Below are 24,580 nucleotides of genomic sequence, written 5' to 3'. Positions count from 1 at the left end.
GACAGGGACAGAGAATTCAGTGGAAAGACTGCGAGAATTCTGCTCCCAGAGATCATTCCTGCTCACAGTGTCCCGTGTAGAAAGGGGACATCATTCCAGGCAGCCTGGACTGAGTATGTTTGCTTTGTTGTTGAGGAAACCTGCTCAGGCTTTTCCATTCTTTCCTTACATCAGGAAAACTTCCCTGGGCCTGTGTGCAGGCAGAGCCCTGAGGAGAGCAGATGGCACATGGTGCCGTGGGCTGGGACAGCCAGCTGCAGAGCTCAAGGGAAGAAGCCCCGCTGGGTCACAATGGCTCCTTGGCTTCATGTGCATCACCTGTGTCACCATGGTCTCCTTGATTCCATGAGGCCCCACTGTGTCACAATGACTCCTAGGCTTCATGTGCATCACCTGTGTCACCATGGTCTCCTTGATTCCATGAGGCCCCACTGTGTCACAATGGCTCCTTGGCTTCATGTGCATCACCTGTGTCACAATGGTCTCCTTGATTCCATGAGGCCCCACTTTGTCACAATGGCTCCTTGCTTCCATGAGGTTCCACAGTGTCACCATGTTCACCTTTGATCCGCATTGTCATAATGGACAATTGCTTCCATGTGGCCCCACTGGGTCACAATAGCCCCTTGCTTCCATAGGTTTTCTAGAATGTAATGTATAATTTTCTACAATGTAACAATGGACTCCTTGGTTCTGTGAGCTCCCCTGCTTTTTGCAGAGGTGTCTTTGGTTCCAACAAGGCCCTGCTGTGTCTCAGTGCACCCTGGCTTCCATGCACATCTGGAGTATCACAAAGGCTCCTTGGTTCCACGAGGTCTTGCTGTGTCACAATGGATCCTGTGCTCCATGAGGCCCTCCAAAGTCATCATGGAGCCTTGATTCCATGTGCTTCCATTGTGTCCCAGTGATCGCCTTGGTACCATCAGTTTCCTTAGTGGCACAATGCTCTCCATGCTTCCATGATTGCCCACAATGTCACAATGCTCTCCATGCTTCCATGAGGCCCTGCTTTGCCACAATGCTCCCCTTGTGTCCATGAGGCCCCGCTGTGTCCCAACGGACGGATGGTTCCATGAGGTTCCGTGCTGTCCCCATGGTCGTCTTGAATCCGCAGTGTAACAATGGACCATTGCTTCCAGGCGGCCTCTCTGTGTCACAAGGGGCTCCTTGATTCCATGATTCCCCACGGTGTCACCATGGAGCCTTGTTTCTAGGAGGTTCTGTACTGTCACAATTGTCTCCTTGATCCCATGAGCCCCTGCAGTGTCACAATGGCTCCTTGCTTCCATGAGGAACACAAAAGCTTTGCATCAACACTGAGCAACAGCTGCTGAACACACCTGGGAGCATCTGCTTGCATCAAAAGAGGGCTTCGAGCTGAGAAAGGCACCAGCAGCTTCCATCTGCAACAGAGAGCCAGGCAAAGGACAGGGACAGAGAATTCAGTGGAAAGACTGCGAGAATTCTGCTCCCAGACATCATTCCTGCTCACAGTGTCCCGTGTAGAAAGGAGACATCATTCCAGGCAGCCTGGACTGAGTATGTGGGTTTGTTGTTGAGGAAACCTGCTCAGGCTTTTCCATTCTTTCCTTACATCAGGAAAACTTCTCTGGGCCTGTGTGCAGGCAGACCCCTGAGGAGAGCAGATGGCACATGGTGCCGTGAGCTGGGACTGCCAGCTGCAGAGCTCAAGGGAAGAAGCCCCGCTGGGTCACAATGGCTCCTTGGCTTCATGTGCATCACCTGTGTCACCATGGTCTCCTTGATTCCATGAGGCCCCACTGGGTCACAATGGCTCCTTGGCTTCATGTGCATCACCTGTGTCACCATGGTCTCCTTGATTCCATGAGGCCCCGCTGTGTCACAATGGCTCCTTGGCTTCATGTGCATCACCTCTGTCACCATGGTCTCCTTGATTCCATGAGGCCCCACTTTGTCACAATGGCTCCTTGCTTCCATGAGGTTCCGCAGTGTCACCATGCTCACCTTTGATCCACATTGTCATAATGGACAATTGCTTCCATGTGGCCCCACTGGGTCACAATAGCCCCTTGCTTCCATAGGTTTTCTAGAATGTAATGTATAATTTTCTACAATGGAACAATGGACTCCTTGGTTCTGTGAGCTACCTTGCTTTTTGCAGAGGTGTCTTTGGTTCCAACAAGGCCCCGCTGTGTCTCAGTGCACCCTGGCTTCCATGCGCATCTGGAGTATCACAAAGGCTCCTTGGTTCCACGAGGTCTTGCTGTGTCACAATGGATGCTGTGATCCATGAGGCCCTCCAAAGTCATCATGGAGCCTTGATTCCATGTGCTTCCATTGTGTCCCAGTGATCGCCTTGGTTCCATCAGTTTCCTTAGTGGCACAATGCTCTCCATGCTTCCATCATTGCCCACAATGTCACAATGCTCTCCATGCTTCCATGAGGCCCTGCTTTGCCACAATGCTCCCCTTGTGTCCATGAGGCCCCGCTGTGTCCCAATGGACGGAGGGTTCCATGAGGTTCCGTGCTGTCCCCATGGTCTTCTTGAATCCGCAGTGCAACAATGGACCATTGCTTCCAGGCGGCCTCTCTGTGTCACAAGGGGCTCCTTGATTCCATGATTCCCCACGGTGTCACCATGGAGCCTTGTTTCTAGGAGGTTCTGTACTGTCACAATTGTCTCCTTGATCCCATGAGCCCCTGCAGTGTCACAATGGCTCCTTGCTTCCATGAGGAACACAAAAGCTTTGCATCAACACTGAGCAACACCTGCTGAACACACATGGGAGCATCTGCTTGCATCAAAAGAGGGCTTCAAGCTGAGAATGGCAGCAGCAGCTTCCATCTGCAACAGAGAGCCAGGCAAAGGACAGGGACAGAGAATTCAGTGGAAACACTGCGAGAATTCTGCTCCCAGAGATCATTCCTGCTCACAGTGTCCCGTATAGAAAGGGGACATCATTCCAGGCAGCCTGGACTGAGTATGTTTGCTTAGTTGTTGAGGAAACCTGCTCAGGCTTTTCCATTCTTTCCTTACATCAGGAAAACTTCCCTGGGCCTGTGTGCAGGCAGAGCCCTGAGGAGAGCAGATGGCACATGGTGCCGTGGGCTGGGACAGCCAGCTGCAGAGCTCAAGGGAAGAAGCCCCGCTGTGTCACAATGGCTCCTTGGCTTCATGTGCATCACCTGTGTCACAATAGTCTCCTTGATTCCATGAGGCCCCACTGTGTCACAATGGCTCCTTGGCTTCATGTGCATCACCTGTGTCACCGTGGTCTCCTTGATTCCATGAGGCCCCACTGGGTCACAATGGCTCCTTGGCTTCATGTGCATCACCTGTGTCACCATGGTCTCCTTGATTCCATGAGGCCCCACTTTGTCACAATGGCTCCTTGCTTCCATGAGGTTCCACAGTGTCACCATGTTCACCTTTGATCCGCATTGTCATAATGGACAATTGCTTCCATGTGGCCCCACTGGGTCACAATAGCCCCTTGCTTCCATACGTTTTCTAGAATGTAATGTATAATTTTCTACAATGTAACAATGGACTCCTTGGTTCTGTCAGCTCCCCTGCTTTTTGCAGAGGTGTCTTTGGTTCCAACAAGCCCTGCTGTGTCTCAGTGCACCCTGGCTTCCATGCACATCTGGAGTATCACAAAGGCTCCTTGGTTCCACGAGGTCTTGCTGTGTCACAATGGATCCTGTGCTCCATGAGGCCCTCCAAAGTCATCATGGAGCCTTGATTCCATGTGCTTCCATTGTGTCCCAGTGATCGCCTTGGTACCATCAGTTTCCTTAGTGGCACAATGCTCTCCATGCTTCCATCATTGCCCACAATGTCACAATGCTCTCCATGCTTCCATGAGGCCCTGCTTTGCCACAATGCTCCCCTTGTGTCCATGAGGCCCCGCTGTGTCCCAACGGACGGATGGTTCCATGAGGTTCCGTGCTGTCCCCATGGTCGTCTTGAATCCGCAGTGTAACAATGGACCATTGCTTCCAGGCGGCCTCTCTGTGTCACAAGGGGCTCCTTGATTCCATGATTCCCCACGGTGTCACCATGGAGCCTTGTTTCTAGGAGGTTCTGTACTGTCACAATTGTCTCCTTGATCCCATGAGCCCCTGCAGTGTCACAATGGCTCCTTGCTTCCATGAGGAACACAAAAGCTTTGCATCAACACTGAGCAACAGCTGCTGAACACACCTGGGAGCATCTGCTTGCATCAAAAGAGGGCTTCGAGCTGAGAAAGGCACCAGCAGCTTCCATCTGCAACAGAGAGCCAGGCAAAGGACAGGGACAGAGAATTCAGTGGAAACACTGCGAGAATTCGGCTCCCAGAGATCATTCCTGCTCACAGTGTCCCGTGTAGAAAGGAGACATCATTCCAGGCAGCCTGGACTGAGTATGTGGGTTTGTTGTTGAGGAAACCTGCTCAGGCTTTTCCATTCTTTCCTTACATCAGGAAAACTTCTCTGGGCCTGTGTGCAGGCAGAGCCCTGAGGAGAGCAGATGGCACATGGTGCCGTGAGCTGGGACTGCCAGCTGCAGAGCTCAAGGGAAGAAGCCCCGCTGGGTCACAATGGCTCCTTGGCTTCATGTGCATCACCTGTGTCACCATGGTCTCCTTGATTCCATGAGGCCCCACTGTGTCACAATGGCTCCTTGGCTTCATGTGCATCACCTGTGTCACCATGGTCTCCTTGATTCCATGAGGCCCCGCTGTGTCACAATGGCTCCTTGGCTTCATGTGCATCACCTGTGTCACAATGGTCTCCTTGATTCCATGAGGCCCCACTTTGTCACAATGGCTCCTTGCTTCCATGAGGTTCCGCAGTGTCACCATGCTCACCTTTGATCCACATTGTCATAATGGACAATTGCTTCCATGTGGCCCCACTGGGTCACAATAGCCCCTTGCTTCCATAGGTTTTCTAGAATGTAATGTATAATTTTCTACAATGGAACAATGGACTCCTTGGTTCTGTGAGCTACCTTGCTTTTTGCAGAGGTGTCTTTGGTTCCAACAAGGCCCCGCTGTGTCTCAGTGCACCCTGGCTTCCATGCGCATCTGGAGTATCACAAAGGCTCCTTGGTTCCACGAGGTCTTGCTGTGTCACAATGGATGCTATGATCCATGAGGCCCTCCAAAGTCATCATGGAGCCTTGATTCCATGTGTTTCCATTGTGTCCCAGTGATCGCCTTGGTACCATCAGTTTCCTTAGTGGCACAATGCTCTCCATGCTTCCATCATTGCCCACAATGTCACAATGCTCTCCATGCTTCCATGAGGCCCTGCTTTGCCACAATGCTCCCCTTGTGTCCATGAGGCCCCGCTGTGTCCCAACGGACGGATGGTTCCATGAGTTTCCGTGCTGTCCCCATGGTCGTCTTGAATCCGCAGTGTAACAATGGACCATTGCTTCCAGGCGGCCTCTCTGTGTCACAACGGGCTCCTTGATTCCATGATTCCCCACGGTGTCACCATGGAGCCTTGTTTCTAGGAGGTTCTGTAGTGTCACAATTGTCTCCTTGATGCCATGAGCCCCTGCAGTGTCACAATGGCTCCTTGCTTCCATGAGGAACACAAAAGCTTTGCATCAACACTGAGCAACACCTGCTGAACACACCTGGGAGCATCTGCTTGCATCAAAAGAGGGCTTCGAGCTGAGAAAGGCACCAGCAGCTTCCATCTGCAACAGAGAGCCAGGCAAAGGACAGGGACAGAGAATTCAGTGGAAACACTGCGAGAATTCTGCTCCCAGAGATCATTCCTGCTCACAGTGTCCCGTGTAGAAAGGAGACATCATTCCAGGCAGCCTGGACTGAGTATGTGGGTTTGTTGTTGAGGAAACCTGCTCAGGCTTTTCCATTCTTTCCTTACATCAGGAAAACTTCTCTGGGCCTGTGTGCAGGCAGAGCCCTGAGGAGAGCAGATGGCACATGGTGCCGTGAGCTGGGACTGCCAGCTGCAGAGCTCAAGGGAAGAAGCCCCGCTGGGTCACAATGGCTCCTTGGCTTCATGTGCATCACCTGTGTCACCATGGTCTCCTTGATTCCATGAGGCCGCACTGTGTCACAATGGCTCCTTGGCTTCATGTGCATCACCTGTGTCACCATGGTCTCCTTGATTCCATGAGGCCCCGCTGTGTCACAATGGCTCCTTGGCTTCATGTGCATCACCTCTGTCACCATGGTCTCCTTGATTCCATGAGGCCCCACTTTGTCACAATGGCTCCTTGCTTCCATGAGGTTCCGCAGTGTCACCATGCTCACCTTTGATCCACATTGTCATAATGGACAATTGCTTCCCTGTGGCCCCACTGGGTCACAATAGCCCCTTGCTTCCATAGGTTTTCTAGAATGTAATGTATAATTTTCTACAATGGAACAATGGACTCCTTGGTTCTGTGAGCTACCTTGCTTTTTGCAGAGGTGTCTTTGGTTCCAACAAGGCCCCGCTGTGTCTCAGTGCACCCTGGCTTCCATGCGCATCTGGAGTATCACAAAGGCTCCTTGGTTCCACGAGGTCTTGCTGTGTCACAATGGATCCTGTGATCCATGAGGCCCTCCAAAGTCATCATGGAGCCTTGATTCCATGTGCTTCCATTGTGTCCCAGGGATCGCCTTGGTTCCATCAGTTTCCTTAGTGGCACAATGCTCTCCATGCTTCCATCATTGCCCACAATGTCACAATGCTCTCCATGCTTCCATGAGGCCCTGCTTTGCCACAATGCTCCCCTTGTGTCCATGAGGCCCCGCTGTGTCCCAATGGACGGATGGTTCCATGAGGTTCCGTGCTGTCCCCATGGTCTTCTTGAATCCGCAGTGCAACAATGGACCATTGCTTCCAGGCGGCCTCTCTGTGTCACAAGGGGCTCCTTGATTCCATGATTCCCCACGGTGTCACCATGGAGCCTTGTTTCTAGGAGGTTCTGTACTGTCACAATTGTCTCCTTGATCCCATGAGCCCCTGCAGTGTCACAATGGCTCCTTGCTTCCATGAGGAACACAAAAGCTTTGCATCAACACTGAGCAACAGCTGCTGAACACACCTGGGAGCATCTGCTTGCATCAAAAGAGGGCTTCAAGCTGAGAATGGCAGCAGCAGCTTCCATCTGCAACAGAGAGCCAGGCAAAGGACAGGGACAGAGAATTCAGTGGAAAGACTGCGAGAATTCTGCTCCCAGAGATCATTCCTGCTCACAGTGTCCCGTGTAGAAAGGGGACATCATTCCAGGCAGCCTGGACTGAGTATGTTTGCTTTGTTGTTGAGGAAACCTGCTCAGGCTTTTCCATTCTTTCCTTACATCAGGAAAACTTCCCTGGGCCTGTGTGCAGGCAGAGCCCTGAGGAGAGCAGATGGCACATGGTGCCGTGGGCTGGGACAGCCAGCTGCAGAGCTCAAGGGAAGAAGCCCCGCTGTGTCACAATGGCTCCTTGGCTTCATGTGCATCACCTGTGTCACAATAGTCTCCTTGACTCCATGAGGCCCCACTGGGTCACAATGGCTCCTTGGCTTCATGTGCATCACCTGTGTCACCGTGGTCTCCTTGATTCCATGAGGCCCCACTGGGTCACAATGGCTCCTTGGCTTCATGTGCATCACCTGTGTCACCATGGTCTCCTTGATTCCATGAGGCCCCACTTTGTCACAATGGCTCCTTGGCTTCCATGTGCATCACCTGTGTCACCATGGTCTCCTTGATTCCATGAGGCCCCACTGTGTCACAATGGCTCCTTGCTTCCATGAGGTTCCGCAGGGTCACCATGCTCACCTTTGATCCGCATTGTCATAATGGACAATTGCTTCCCTGTGGCCCCACTGTGTCACAATAGCCCCTTGGTTCCATACGTTTTCTAGAATGTAATGTATAGTTTTCTACAATGTAACAATGGACTCCCTGGTTCTGTGAGCTCCCCTGCTTTTTGCAGAGGTGTCTTTGGTTCCAACAAGGCCCCGCTGTGTCTCAGTGCACCCTGGCTTCCATGCGCATCTGGAGTATCACAAAGGCTCCTTGGTTCCACGAGGTCTTGCTGTGTCACAATGGATCCTGTGATCCATGAGGCCCTCCAAAGTCATCATGGAGCCTTGATTCCATGTGCTTCCATTGTGTCCCAGGGATCGCCTTGGTTCCATCAGTTTCCTTAGTGGCACAATGCTCTCCATGCTTCCATCATTGCCCACAATGTCACAATGCTCTCCATGCTTCCATGAGGCCCTGCTTTACCACAATGCTCCCCTTGTGTCCATGAGGCCCCGCTGTGTCCCAATGGACGGAGGGTTCCATGAGGTTCCGTGCTGTCCCCATGGTCTTCTTGAATCCGCAGTGCAACAATGGACCATTGCTTCCAGGCGGCCTCTCTGTGTCACAACGGGCTCCTTGATTCCATGATTCCCCACGGTGTCACTATGGAGCCTTGTTTCTAGAAGGTTCTGTACTGTCACAATTGTCTCCTTGATGCCATGAGCCCCTGCAGTGTCACAATGGCTCCTTGCTTCCATGAGGAACACAAAAGCTTTGCATCAACACTGAGCAACAGCTGCTGAACACACCTGGGAGCATCTGCTTGCATCAAAAGAGGGCTTCAAGCTGAGAATGGCAGCAGCAGCTTCCATCTGCAACAGAGAGCCAGGCAAAGGACAGGGACAGAGAATTCAGTGGAAACACTGCGAGAATTCTGCTCCCAGAGATCATTCCTGCTCACAGTGTCCCGTGTAGAAAGGGGACATCATTCCAGGCAGCCTGGACTGAGTATGTGGGTTTGTTGTTGAGGAAACCTGCTCAGGCTTTTCCATTCTTTCCTTACATCAGGAAAACTTCCCTGGGCCTGTGTGCAGGCAGACCCCTGAGGAGAGCAGATGGCACATGGTGCCGTGGGCTGGGACAGCCAGCTGCAGAGCTCAAGGGAAGAAGCCCCGCTGGGTCACAATGGCTCCTTGGCTTCATGTGCATCACCTGTGTCACCATGGTCTCCTTGATTCCATGAGGCCCCACTGTGTCACAATGGCTCCTTGGCTTCATGTGCATCACCTGTGTCACCATGGTCTCCTTGATTCCATGAGGCCCCACTGTGTCACAATGGCTCCTTGGCTTCATGTGCATCACCTGTGTCACAATGGTCTCCTTGATTCCATGAGGCCCCACTTTGTCACAATGGCTCCTTGCTTCCATGAGGTTCCGCAGTGTCACCATGCTCACCTTTGATCCGCATTGTCATAATGGACAATTGCTTCCATGTGGCCCCACTGGGTCACAATAGCCCCTTGCTTCCATAGGTTTTCTAGAATGTAATGTATAATTTTCTACAATGGAACAATGGACTCCTTGGTTCTGTGAGCTACCTTGCTTTTTGCAGAGGTGTCTTTGGTTCCAACAAGGCCCCGCTGTGTCTCAGTGCACCCTGGCTTCCATGCGCATCTGGAGTATCACAAAGGCTCCTTGGTTCCACGAGGTCTTGCTGTGTCACAATGGATCCTGTGATCCATGAGGCCCTCCAAAGTCATCATGGAGCCTTGATTCCATGTGCTTCCATTGTGTCCCAGTGATCGCCTTGGTTCCATCAGTTTCCTTAGTGGCACAATGCTCTCCATGCTTCCATCATTGCCCACAATGTCACAATGCTCTCCATGCTTCCATGAGGCCCTGCTTTGCCACAATGCTCCCCTTGTGTCCATGAGGCCCCGCTGTGTCCCAATGGACGGAGGGTTCCATGAGGTTCCGTGCTGTCCCCATGGTCTTCTTGAATCCGCAGTGCAACAATGGACCATTGCTTCCAGGCGGCCTCTCTGTGTCACAAGGGGCTCCTTGATTCCATGATTCCCCACGGTGTCACCATGGAGCCTTGTTTCTAGGAGGTTCTGTACTGTCACAATTGTCTCCTTGATCCCATGAGCCCCTGCAGTGTCACAATGGCTCCTTGCTTCCATGAGGAACACAAAAGCTTTGCATCAACACTGAGCAACACCTGCTGAACACACATGGGAGCATCTGCTTGCATCAAAAGAGGGCTTCAAGCTGAGAATGGCAGCAGCAGCTTCCATCTGCAACAGAGAGCCAGGCAAAGGACAGGGACAGAGAATTCAGTGGAAAGACTGCGAGAATTCTGCTCCCAGAGATCATTCCTGCTCACAGTGTCCCGTGTAGAAAGGGGACATCATTCCAGGCAGCCTGGACTGAGTATGTTTGCTTAGTTGTTGAGGAAACCTGCTCAGGCTTTTCCATTCTTTCCTTACATCAGGAAAACTTCCCTGGGCCTGTGTGCAGGCAGAGCCCTGAGGAGAGCAGATGGCACATGGTGCCGTGGGCTGGGACAGCCAGCTGCAGAGCTCAAGGGAAGAAGCCCCGCTGTGTCACAATGGCTCCTTGGCTTCATGTGCATCACCTGTGTCACAATAGTCTCCTTGATTCCATGAGGCCCCACTGGGTCACAATGGCTCCTTGGCTTCATGTGCATCACCTGTGTCACCATGGTCTCCTTGATTCCATGAGGCCCCACTTTGTCACAATGGCTCCTTGCTTCCATGAGGTTCCACAGTGTCACCATGTTCACCTTTGATCCGCATTGTCATAATGGACAATTGCTTCCATGTGGCCCCACTGGGTCACAATAGCCCCTTGCTTCCATAGGTTTTCTAGAATGTAATGTATAATTTTCTACAATGTAACAATGGACTCCTTGGTTCTGTGAGCTACCCTGCTTTTTGCAGAGGTGTCTTTGGTTCCAACAAGCCCTGCTGTGTCTCAGTGCACCCTGGCTTCCATGCACATCTGGAGTATCACAAAGGCTCCTTGGTTCCACGAGGTCTTGCTGTGTCACAATGGATCCTGTGCTCCATGAGGCCCTCCAAAGTCATCATGGAGCCTTGATTCCATGTGCTTCCATTGTGTCCCAGTGATCGCCTTGGTTCCATCAGTTTCCTTAGTGGCACAATGCTCTCCATGCTTCCATCATTGCCCACAATGTCACAATGCTCTCCATGCTTCCATGAGGCCCTGCTTTGCCACAATGCTCCCCTTGTGTCCATGAGGCCCCGCTGTGTCCCAACGGACGGATGGTTCCATGAGGTTCCGTGCTGTCCCCATGGTCGTCTTGAATCCGCAGTGTAACAATGGACCATTGCTTCCAGGCGGCCTCTCTGTGTCACAAGGGGCTCCTTGATTCCATGATTCCCCACGGTGTCACCATGGAGCCTTGTTTCTAGGAGGTTCTGTACTGTCACAATTGTCTCCTTGATCCCATGAGCCCCTGCAGTGTCACAATGGCTCCTTGCTTCCATGAGGAACACAAAAGCTTTGCATCAACACTGAGCAACAGCTGCTGAACACACCTGGGAGCATCTGCTTGCATCAAAAGAGGGCTTCGAGCTGAGAAAGGCACCAGCAGCTTCCATCTGCAACAGAGAGCCAGGCAAAGGACAGGGACAGAGAATTCAGTGGAAACACTGCGAGAATTCTGCTCCCAGAGATCATTCCTGCTCACAGTGTCCCGTGTAGAAAGGAGACATCATTCCAGGCAGCCTGGACTGAGTATGTGGGTTTGTTGTTGAGGAAACCTGCTCAGGCTTTTCCATTCTTTCCTTACATCAGGAAAACTTCTCTGGGCCTGTGTGCAGGCAGAGCCCTGAGGAGAGCAGATGGCACATGGTGCCGTGAGCTGGGACTGCCAGCTGCAGAGCTCAAGGGAAGAAGCCCCGCTGGGTCACAATGGCTCCTTGGCTTCATGTGCATCACCTCTGTCACCATGGTCTCCTTGATTCCATGAGGCCCCACTGGGTCACAATGGCTCCTTGGCTTCATGTGCATCACCTGTGTCACCATGGTCTCCTTGATTCCATGAGGCCCCACTGTGTCACAATGGCTCCTTGGCTTCATGTGCATCACCTGTGTCACAATGGTCTCCTTGATTCCATGAGGCCCCACTTTGTCACAATGGCTCCTTGCTTCCATGAGGTTCCGCAGTGTCACCATGCTCACCTTTGATCCACATTGTCATAATGGACAATTGCTTCCATGTGGCCCCACTGGGTCACAATAGCCCCTTGCTTCCATAGGTTTTCTAGAATGTAATGTATAATTTTCTACAATGGAACAATGGACTCCTTGGTTCTGTGAGCTACCTTGCTTTTTGCAGAGGTGTCTTTGGTTCCAACAAGGCCCCGCTGTGTCTCAGTGCACCCTGGCTTCCATGCGCATCTGGAGTATCACAAAGGCTCCTTGGTTCCACGAGGTCTTGCTGTGTCACAATGGATGCTATGATCCATGAGGCCCTCCAAAGTCATCATGGAGCCTTGATTCCATGTGCTTCCATTGTGTCCCAGTGATCGCCTTGGTACCATCAGTTTCCTTAGTGGCACAATGCTCTCCATGCTTCCATCATTGCCCACAATGTCACAATGCTCTCCATGCTTCCATGAGGCCCTGCTTTGCCACAATGCTCCCCTTGTGTCCATGAGGCCCCGCTGTGTCCCAACGGACGGATGGTTCCATGAGGTTCCGTGCTGTCCCCATGGTCGTCTTGAATCCGCAGTGTAACAATGGACCATTGCTTCCAGGCGGCCTCTCTGTGTCACAACGGGCTCCTTGATTCCATGATTCCCCACGGTGTCACCATGGAGCCTTGTTTCTAGGAGGTTCTGTAGTGTCACAATTGTCTCCTTGATCCCATGAGCCCCTGCAGTGTCACAATGGCTCCTTGCTTCCATGAGGAACACAAAAGCTTTGCATCAACACTGAGCAACAGCTGCTGAACACACCTGGGAGCATCTGCTTGCATCAAAAGAGGGCTTCAAGCTGAGAATGGCAGCAGCAGCTTCCATCTGCAACAGAGAGCCAGGCAAAGGACAGGGACAGAGAATTCAGTGGAAAGACTGCGAGAATTCTGCTCCCAGAGATCATTCCTGCTCACAGTGTCCCTTGTAGAAAGGGGACATCATTCCAGGCAGCCTGGACTGAGTATGTTTGCTTTGTTGTTGAGGAAACCTGCTCAGGCTTTTCCATTCTTTCCTTACATCAGGAAAACTTCCCTGGGCCTGTGTGCAGGCAGAGCCCTGAGGAGAGCAGATGGCACATGGTGCCGTGGGCTGGGACAGCCAGCTGCAGAGCTCAAGGGAAGAAGCCCCACGGTGTCACAATGGCTCCTTGGCTTCATGTGCATCACCTGTGTCACAATAGTCTCCTTGACTCCATGAGGCCCCGCTGTGTCACAATGGCTCCTTGGCTTCATGTGCATCACCTGTGTCACCGTGGTCTCCTTGATTCCATGAGGCCCCACTGGGTCACAATGGCTCCTTGGCTTCATGTGCATCACCTGTGTCACCATGGTCTCCTTGATTCCATGAGGCCCCACTTTGTCACAATGGCTCCTTGGCTTCCATGTGCATCACCTGTGTCACCATGGTCTCCTTGATTCCATGAGGCCCCACTGTGTCACAATGGCTCCTTGCTTCCATGAGGTTCCGCAGGGTCACCATGCTCACCTTTGATCCGCATTGTCATAATGGACAATTGCTTCCCTGTGGCCCCACTGGGTCACAATAGCCCCTTGGTTCCATACGTTTTCTAGAATGTAATGTATAGTTTTCTACAATGTAACAATGGACTCCCTGGTTCTGTGAGCTCCCCTGCTTTTTGCAGAGGTGTCTTTGGTTCCAACAAGGCCCCGCTGTGTCTCAGTGCACCCTGGCTTCCATGCGCATCTGGAGTATCACAAAGGCTCCTTGGTTCCACGAGGTCTTGCTGTGTCACAATGGATCCTGTGATCCATGAGGCCCTCCAAAGTCATCATGGAGCCTTGATTCCATGTGCTTCCATTGTGTCCCAGGGATCGCCTTGGTTCCATCAGTTTCCTTAGTGGCACAATGCTCTCCATGCTTCCATCATTGCCCACAATGTCACAATGCTCTCCATGCTTCCATGAGGCCCTGCTTTACCACAATGCTCCCCTTGTGTCCATGAGGCCCTGCTGTGTCCCAACGGACGGAGGGTTCCATGAGGTTCCGTGCTGTCCCCATGGTCTTCTTGAATCCGCAGTGTAACAATGGACCATTGCTTCCAGGCGGCCTCTCTGTGTCACAAGGGGCTCCTTGATTCCATGATTCCCCACGGTGTCACCATGGAGCCTTGTTTCTAGGAGGTTCTGTACTGTCACAATTGTCTCCTTGATCCCATGAGCCCCTGCAGTGTCACAATGGCTCCTTGCTTCCATGAGGAACACAAAAGCTTTGCATCAACACTGAGCAACACCTGCTGAACACACCTGGGAGCATCTGCTTGCATCAAAAGAGGGCTTCAAGCTGAGAAAGGCAGCAGCAGCTTCCATCCGCAACAGAGAGCCAGGCAAAGGACAGGGACAGAGAATTCAGTGGAAAGACTGCGGGAATTCTGCTCCCAGACATCATTCCTGCTCACAGTGTCCCGTGTAGAAAGGAGACATCATTCCAGGCAGCCTGGACTGAGTATGTGGGTTTGTTGTTGAGGAAACCTGCTCAGGCTTTTCCATTCTTTCCTTACATCAGGAAAACTTCTCTGGGCCAGTGTGCAGGCAGAGCCCTGAGGAGAGCAGATGGCACATGGTGCCGTGGGCTGGGACCGCCAGCTGCAGAGCTGAAGGGAAGAAGCCCCGCTGGGTCACAATGGCTCCTTGGCTTCATGTGCATCACCTGTGTCACCATGGTCTCCTTGATTCCATGAGGCCCCACTGTGTCACAATGGCTCCTTGGCTTCATGTGCATCACCTGTGTCACCATGGTCTCCTTGATTCCATGAGGCCCCGCTGTGTCACAATGGCTCCTTGGCTTCATGTGCATCACCTGTGTCACCATGGTCTCCTTGATTCCATGAGGCCCCACTGTGTCACAATGGCTCCTTGCTTCCATGAGGTTCCGCAGTGTCACCATGCTCACCTTTGATCCACATTGTCATAATGGACAATTGCTTCCATGTGGCCCCACTGGGTCACAATAGCCCCTTGCTTCCATAGGTTTTCTAGAATGTAATGTATAATTTTCTACAATGGAACAATGGACTCCTTGGTTCTGTGAGCTACCTTGCTTTTTGCAGAGGTGTCTTTGGTTCCAACAAGGCCCCGCTGTGTCTCAGTGCACCCTGGCTTCCATGCGCATCTGGAGTATCACAAAGGCTCCTTGGTTCCACGAGGTCTTGCTGTGTCACAATGGATCCTGTGATCCATGAGGCCCTCCAAAGTCATCATGGAGCCTTGATTCCATGTGCTTCCATTGTGTCCCAGGGATCGCCTTGGTTCCATCAGTTTCCTTAGTGGCACAATGCTCTCCATGCTTCCATCATTGCCCACAATGTCACAATGCTCTCCATGCTTCCATGAGGCCCTGCTTTGCCACAATGCTCCCCTTGTGTCCATGAGGCCCCGCTGTGTCCCAATGGACGGAGGGTTCCATGAGGTTCCGTGCTGTCCCCATGGTCTTCTTGAATCCGCAGTGCAACAATGGACCATTGCTTCTAGGCGGCCTCTCTGTGTCACAACGGGCTCCTTGATTCCATGATTCCCCACGGTGTCACCATGGAGCCTTGTTTCTAGGAGGTTCTGTACTGTCACAATTGTCTCCTTGATCCCATGAGCCCCTGCAGTGTCACAATGGCTCCTTGCTTCCATGAGGAACACAAAAGCTTTGCATCAACACTGAGCAACAGCTGCTGAACACACCTGGGAGCATCTGCTTGCATCAAAAGAGGGCTTCAAGCTGAGAATGGCAGCAGCAGCTTCCATCTGCAACAGAGAGCCAGGCAAAGGACAGGGACAGAGAATTCAGTGGAAAGACTGCGAGAATTCTGCTCCCAGAGATCATTCCTGCTCACAGTGTCCCGTGTAGAAAGGGGACATCATTCCAGGCAGCCTGGACTGAGTATGTTTGCTTTGTTGTTGAGGAAACCTGCTCAGGCTTTTCCATTCTTTCCTTACATCAGGAAAACTTCCCTGGGCCTGTGTGCAGGCAGAGCCCTGAGGAGAGCAGATGGCACATGGTGCCGTGGGCTGGGACCGCCAGCTGCAGAGCTGAAGGGAAGAAGCCCCGCTGTGTCACAATGGCTCCTTGGCTTCATGTGCATCACCTGTGTCACCGTGGTCTCCTTGATTCCATGAGGCCCCACTTTGTCACAATGGCTCCTTGGCTTCATGTGCATCACCTGTGTCACCATGGTCTCCTTGATTCCATGAGGCCCCACTTTGTCACAATGGCTCCTTGGCTTCCATGTGCATCACCTGTGTCACCATGGTCTCCTTGATTCCATGAGGCCCCACTTTGTCACAATGGCTCCTTGCTTCCATGAGGTTCCGCAGGGTCACCATGCTCACCTTTGATCCGCATTGTCATAATGGACAATTGCTTCCCTGTGGCCCCACTGTGTCACAATAGCCCCTTGCTTCCATAGGTTTTCTAGAATGTAATGTATAGTTTTCTACAATGTAACAATGGACTCCCTGGTTCTGTGAGCTCCCCTGCTTTTTGCAGAGGTGTCTTTGGTTCCAACAAGGCCCCGCTGTGTCTCAGTGCACCCTGGCTTCCATGCACATCTGGAGTATCACAAAGGCTCCTTGGTTCCACGAGGTCTTGCTGTGTCACAATGGATCCTGTGCTCCATGAGGCCCTCCAAAGTCATCATGGAGCCTTGATTCCATGTGCTTCCATTGTGTCCCAGGGATCGCCTTGGTTCCATCAGTTTCCTTAGTGGCACAATGCTCTCCATGCTTCCATGATTGCCCACAATGTCACAATGCTCTCCATGCTTCCATGAGGCCCTGCTTTACCACAATGCTCCCCTTGTGTCCATGAGGCCCTGCTGTGTCCCAATGGACGGAGGGTTCCATGAGGTTCCGTGCTGTCCCCATGGTCTTCTTGAATCCGCAGTGTAACAATGGACCATTGCTTCTAGGCGGCCTCTCTGTGTCACAAGGGGCTCCTTGATTCCATGATTCCCCACGGTGTCACCATGGAGCCTTGTTTCTAGGAGGTTCTGTACTGTCACAATTGTCTCCTTGATCCCATGAGCCCCTGCAGTGTCACAATGGCTCCTTGCTTCCATGAGGAACACAAAAGCTTTGCATCAACACTGAGCAACAGCTGCTGAACACACCTGGGAGCATCTGCTTGCATCAAAAGAGGGCTTCGAGCTGAGAAAGGCAGCAGCAGCTTCCATCTGCAACAGAGAGCCAGGCAAAGGACAGGGACAGAGAATTCAGTGGAAACACTGCGAGAATTCTGCTCCCAGAGATCATTCCTGCTCACAGTGTCCCGTGTAGAAAGGAGACATCATTCCAGGCAGCCTGGACTGAGTATGTTTGCTTAGTTGTTGAGGAAACCTGCTCAGGCTTTTCCATTCTTTCCTTACATCAGGAAAACTTCTCTGGGCCTGTGTGCAGGCAGAGCCCTGAGGAGAGCAGATGGCACATGGTGCCGTGAGCTGGGACTGCCAGCTGCAGAGCTCAAGGGAAGAAGCCCCGCTGGGTCACAATGGCTCCTTGGCTTCATGTGCATCACCTGTGTCACCATGGTCTCCTTGATTCCATGAGGCCCCGCTGTGTCACAATGGCTCCTTGGCTTCATGTGCATCACCTCTGTCACCATGGTCTCCTTGATTCCATGAGGCCCCACTTTGTCACAATGGCTCCTTGCTTCCATGAGGTTCCGCAGTGTCACCATGCTCACCTTTGATCCACATTGTCATAATGGACAATTGCTTCCATGTGGCCCCACTGGGTCACAATAGCCCCTTGCTTCCATAGGTTTTCTAGAATGTAATGTATAATTTTCTACAATGGAACAATGGACTCCTTGGTTCTGTGAGCTACCTTGCTTTTTGCAGAGGTGTCTTTGGTTCCAACAAGGCCCCGCTGTGTCTCAGTGCACCCTGGCTTCCATGCGCATCTGGAGTATCACAAAGGCTCCTTGGTTCCACGAGGTCTTGCTGTGTCACAATGGATGCTGTGATCCATGAGGCCCTCCAAAGTCATCATGGAGCCTTGATTCCATGTGCTTCCATTGTGTCCCAGTGATCGCCTTGGTTCCATCAGTTTCCTTAGTGGCACAATGCTCTCCATGCTTCCATCATTGCCCACAATGTCACAATGCTCTCCATGCTTCCATGAGGCCCTGCTTTGCCACAATGCTCCCCTTGTGTCCATGAGGCCCCGCTGTGTCCCAATGGACGGAGGGTTCCATGAGGTTCCGTGCTGTCCCCATGGTCTTCTTGAATCCGCAGTGCAACAATGGACCATTGCTTCCAGGCGGCCTCTCTGTGTCACAAGGGGCTCCTTGATTCCATGATTCCCCACGGTGTCACCATGGAGCCTTGTTTCTAGGAGGTTCTGTACTGTCACAATTGTCTCCTTGATCCCATGAGCCCCTGCAGTGTCACAATGGCTCCTTGCTTCCATGAGGAACACAAAAGCTTTGCATCAACACTGAGCAACACCTGCTGAACACACATGGGAGCATCTGCTTGCATCAAAAGAGGGCTTCAAGCTGAGAATGGCAGCAGCAGCTTCCATCTGCAACAGAGAGCCAGGCAAAGGACAGGGACAGAGAATTCAGTGGAAAGACTGCGAGAATTCTGCTCCCAGAGATCATTCCTGCTCACAGTGTCCCGTGTAGAAAGGAGACATCATTCCAGGCAGCCTGGACTGAGTATGTTTGCTTAGTTGTTGAGGAAACCTGCTCAGGCTTTTCCATTCTTTCCTTACATCAGGAAAACTTCCCTGGGCCTGTGTGCAGGCAGAGCCCTGAGGAGAGCAGATGGCACATGGTGCCGTGGGCTGGGACAGCCAGCTGCAGAGCTCAAGGGAAGAAGCCCCGCTGTGTCACAATGGCTCCTTGGCTTCATGTGCATCACCTGTGTCACAATAGTCTCCTTGATTCCATGAGGCCCCACTGGGTCACAATGGCTCCTTGGCTTCATGTGCATCACCTGTGTCACCATGGTCTCCTTGATTCCATGAGGCCCCACTTTGTCACAATGGCTCCTTGCTTCCATGAGGTTCCACAGTGTCACCATGTTCACCTTTGATCCGCATTGTCATAATGGACAATTGCTTCCATGTGGCCCCACTGGGTCACAATAGCCCCTTGCTTCCATAGGTTTTCTAGAATGTAATGTATAATTTTCTACAATGTAACAATGGACTCCTTGGTTCTGTGAGCTACCCTGCTTTTTGCAGAGGTGTCTTTGGTTCCAACAAGCCCTGCTGTGTCTCAGTGCACCCTGGCTTCCATGCACATCTGGAGTATCACAAAGGCTCCTTGGTTCCACGAGGTCTTGCTGTGTCACAATGGATCCTGTGCTCCATGAGGCCCTCCAAAGTCATCATGGAGCCTTGATTCCATGTGCTTCCATTGTGTCCCAGTGATCGCCTTGGTACCATCAGTTTCCTTAGTGGCACAATGCTCTCCATGCTTCCATCATTGCCCACAATGTCACAATGCTCTCCATGCTTCCATGAGGCCCTGCTTTGCCACAATGCTCCCCTTGTGTCCATGAGGCCCCGCTGTGTCCCAACGGACGGATGGTTCCATGAGGTTCCGTGCTGTCCCCATGGTCGTCTTGAATCCGCAGTGTAACAATGGACCATTGCTTCCAGGCGGCCTCTCTGTGTCACAAGGGGCTCCTTGATTCCATGATTCCCCACGGTGTCACCATGGAGCCTTGTTTCTAGGAGGTTCTGTACTGTCACAATTGTCTCCTTGATCCCATGAGCCCCTGCAGTGTCACAATGGCTCCTTGCTTCCATGAGGAACACAAAAGCTTTGCATCAACACTGAGCAACACCTGCTGAACACACCTGGGAGCATCTGCTTGCATCAAAAGAGGGCTTCGAGCTGAGAAAGGCACCAGCAGCTTCCATCTGCAACAGAGAGCCAGGCAAAGGACAGGGACAGAGAATTCAGTGGAAACACTGCGAGAATTCGGCTCCCAGAGATCATTCCTGCTCACAGTGTCCCGTGTAGAAAGGAGACATCATTCCAGGCAGCCTGGACTGAGTATGTTTGCTTTGTTGTTGAGGAAACCTGCTCAGGCTTTTCCATTCTTTCCTTACATCAGGAAAACTTCTCTGGGCCTGTGTGCAGGCAGAGCCCTGAGGAGAGCAGATGGCACATGGTGCCGTGAGCTGGGACTGCCAGCTGCAGAGCTCAAGGGAAGAAGCCCCGCTGGGTCACAATGGCTCCTTGGCTTCATGTGCATCACCTGTGTCACCATGGTCTCCTTGATTCCATGAGGCCCCACTGTGTCACAATGGCTCCTTGGCTTCATGTGCATCACCTGTGTCACCATGGTCTCCTTGATTCCATGAGGCCCCGCTGTGTCACAATGGCTCCTTGGCTTCATGTGCATCACCTGTGTCACAATGGTCTCCTTGATTCCATGAGGCCCCACTTTGTCACAATGGCTCCTTGCTTCCATGAGGTTCCGCAGTGTCACCATGCTCACCTTTGATCCACATTGTCATAATGGACAATTGCTTCCATGTGGCCCCACTGGGTCACAATAGCCCCTTGCTTCCATAGGTTTTCTAGAATGTAATGTATAATTTTCTACAATGGAACAATGGACTCCTTGGTTCTGTGAGCTACCTTGCTTTTTGCAGAGGTGTCTTTGGTTCCAACAAGGCCCCGCTGTGTCTCAGTGCACCCTGGCTTCCATGCGCATCTGGAGTATCACAAAGGCTCCTTGGTTCCACGAGGTCTTGCTGTGTCACAATGGATGCTATGATCCATGAGGCCCTCCAAAGTCATCATGGAGCCTTGATTCCATGTGCTTCCATTGTGTCCCAGTGATCGCCTTGGTACCATCAGTTTCCTTAGTGGCACAATGCTCTCCATGCTTCCATGATTGCCCACAATGTCACAATGCTCTCCATGCTTCCATGAGGCCCTGCTTTGCCACAATGCTCCCCTTGTGTCCATGAGGCCCCGCTGTGTCCCAACGGACGGATGGTTCCATGAGGTTCCGTGCTGTCCCCATGGTCGTCTTGAATCCGCAGTGTAACAATGGACCATTGCTTCCAGGCGGCCTCTCTGTGTCACAAGGGGCTCCTTGATTCCATGATTCCCCACGGTGTCACCATGGAGCCTTGTTTCTAGGAGGTTCTGTACTGTCACAATTGTCTCCTTGATCCCATGAGCCCCTGCAGTGTCACAATGGCTCCTTGCTTCCATGAGGAACACAAAAGCTTTGCATCAACACTGAGCAACACCTGCTGAACACACCTGGGAGCATCTGCTTGCATCAAAAGGGGGCTTCGAGCTGAGAAAGGCACCAGCAGCTTCCATCTGCAACAGAGAGCCAGGCAAAGGACAGGGACAGAGAATTCAGTGGAAACACTGCGAGAATTCGGCTCCCAGAGATCATTCCTGCTCACAGTGTCCCGTGTAGAAAGGAGACATCATTCCAGGCAGCCTGGACTGAGTATGTGGGTTTGTTGTTGAGGAAACCTGCTCAGGCTTTTCCATTCTTTCCTTACATCAGGAAAACTTCTCTGGGCCTGTGTGCAGGCAGAGCCCTGAGGAGAGCAGATGGCACATGGTGCCGTGAGCTGGGACTGCCAGCTGCAGAGCTCAAGGGAAGAAGCCCCGCTGGGTCACAATGGCTCCTTGGCTTCATGTGCATCACCTGTGTCACCATGGTCTCCTTGATTCCATGAGGCCCCACTGTGTCACAATGGCTCCTTGGCTTCATGTGCATCACCTGTGTCACCATGGTCTCCTTGATTCCATGAGGCCCCACTTTGTCACAATGGCTCCTTGCTTCCATGAGGTTCCACAGTGTCACCATGTTCACCTTTGATCCGCATTGTCATAATGGACAATTGCTTCCATGTGGCCCCACTGGGTCACAATAGCCCCTTGCTTCCATAGGTTTTCTAGAATGTAATGTATAATTTTCTACAATGTAACAATGGACTCCTTGGTTCTGTCAGCTCCCCTGCTTTTTGCAGAGGTGTCTTTGGTTCCAACAAGCCCTGCTGTGTCTCAGTGCACCCTGGCTTCCATGCACATCTGGAGTATCACAAAGGTTCCTTGGTTCCACGAGGTCTTGCTGTGTCACAATGGATCCTGTGCTCCATGAGGCCCTCCAAAGTCATCATGGAGCCTTGATTCCATGTGCTTCCATTGTGTCCCAGTGATCGCCTTGGTACCATCAGTTTCCTTAGTGGCACAATGCTCTCCATGCTTCCATCATTGCCCACAATGTCACAATGCTCTCCATGCTTCCATGAGGCCCTGCTTTGCCACAATGCTCCCCTTGTGTCCATGAGGCCCCACTGTGTCCCAACGGACGGATGGTTCCATGAGGTTCCGTGCTGTCCCCATGGTCGTCTTGAATCCGCAGTGTAACAATGGACCATTGCTTCCAGGCGGCCTCTCTGTGTCACAAGGGGCTCCTTGATTCCATGATTCCCCACGGTGTCACCATGGAGCCTTGTTTCTAGGAGGTTCTGTACTGTCACAATTGTCTCCTTGATCCCATGAGCCCCTGCAGTGTCACAATGGCTCCTTGCTTCCATGAGGAACACAAAAGCTTTGCATCAACACTGAGCAACACCTGCTGAACACACCTGGGAGCATCTGCTTGCATCAAAAGAGGGCTTCGAGCTGAGAAAGGCACCAGCAGCTTCCATCTGCAACAGAGAGCCAGGCAAAGGACAGGGACAGAGAATTCAGTGGAAACACTGCGAGAATTCTGCTCCCAGACATCATTCCTGCTCACAGTGTCCCGTGTAGAAAGGAGACATCATTCCAGGCAGCCTGGACTGAGTATGTGGGTTTGTTGTTGAGGAAACCTGCTCAGGCTTTTCCATTCTTTCCTTACATCAGGAAAACTTCTCTGGGCCTGTGTGCAGGCAGAGCCCTGAGGAGAGCAGATGGCACATGGTGCCGTGAGCTGGGACTGCCAGCTGCAGAGCTCAAGGGAAGAAGCCCCGCTGGGTCACAATGGCTCCTTGGCTTCATGTGCATCACCTGTGTCACCATGGTCTCCTTGATTCCATGAGGCCCCACTGTGTCACAATGGCTCCTTGGCTTCATGTGCATCACCTGTGTCACCATGGTCTCCTTGATTCCATGAGGCCCCGCTGTGTCACAATGGCTCCTTGGCTTCATGTGCATCACCTGTGTCACAATGGTCTCCTTGATTCCATGAGGCCCCACTTTGTCACAATGGCTCCTTGCTTCCATGAGGTTCCGCAGTGTCACCATGCTCACCTTTGATCCACATTGTCATAATGGACAATTGCTTCCATGTGGCCCCACTGGGTCACAATAGCCCCTTGCTTCCATACGTTTTCTAGAATGTAATGTATAATTTTCTACAATGGAACAATGGACTCCTTGGTTCTGTGAGCTACCTTGCTTTTTGCAGAGGTGTCTTTGGTTCCAACAAGGCCCCGCTGTGTCTCAGTGCACCCTGGCTTCCATGCGCATCTGGAGTATCACAAAGGCTCCTTGGTTCCACGAGGTCTTGCTGTGTCACAATGGATGCTATGATCCATGAGGCCCTCCAAAGTCATCATGGAGCCTTGATTCCATGTGCTTCCATTGTGTCCCAGTGATCGCCTTGGTACCATCAGTTTCCTTAGTGGCACAATGCTCTCCATGCTTCCATGATTGCCCACAATGTCACAATGCTCTCCATGCTTCCATGAGGCCCTGCTTTGCCACAATGCTCCCCTTGTGTCCATGAGGCCCCGCTGTGTCCCAACGGACGGATGGTTCCATGAGGTTCCGTGCTGTCCCCATGGTCGTCTTGAATCCGCAGTGTAACAATGGACCATTGCTTCCAGGCGGCCTCTCTGTGTCACAAGGGGCTCCTTGATTCCATGATTCCCCACGGTGTCACCATGGAGCCTTGTTTCTAGGAGGTTCTGTACTGTCACAATTGTCTCCTTGATCCCATGAGCCCCTGCAGTGTCACAATGGCTCCTTGCTTCCATGAGGAACACAAAAGCTTTGCATCAACACTGAGCAACACCTGCTGAACACACCTGGGAGCATCTGCTTGCATCAAAAGAGGGCTTCGAGCTGAGAAAGGCACCAGCAGCTTCCATCTGCAACAGAGAGCCAGGCAAAGGACAGGGACAGAGAATTCAGTGGAAACACTGCGAGAATTCGGCTCCCAGAGATCATTCCTGCTCACAGTGTCCCGTGTAGAAAGGAGACATCATTCCAGGCAGCCTGGACTGAGTATGTGGGTTTGTTGTTGAGGAAACCTGCTCAGGCTTTTCCATTCTTTCCTTACATCAGGAAAACTTCTCTGGGCCTGTGTGCAGGCAGAGCCCTGAGGAGAGCAGATGGCACATGGTGCCGTGAGCTGGGACTGCCAGCTGCAGAGCTCAAGGGAAGAAGCCCCGCTGGGTCACAATGGCTCCTTGGCTTCATGTGCATCACCTGTGTCACCATGGTCTCCTTGATTCCATGAGGCCCCACTGTGTCACAATGGCTCCTTGGCTTCATGTGCATCACCTGTGTCACCATGGTCTCCTTGATTCCATGAGGCCCCGCTGTGTCACAATGGCTCCTTGGCTTCATGTGCATCACCTCTGTCACCATGGTCTCCTTGATTCCATG

Source organism: Corvus hawaiiensis, chromosome 12 (assembly GCF_020740725.1).
Source record: "Corvus hawaiiensis isolate bCorHaw1 chromosome 12, bCorHaw1.pri.cur, whole genome shotgun sequence".
Classification (NCBI taxonomy): Eukaryota; Metazoa; Chordata; class Aves; order Passeriformes; family Corvidae; genus Corvus; species Corvus hawaiiensis.
Note: the sequence above shows the minus strand (reverse complement) of the source record.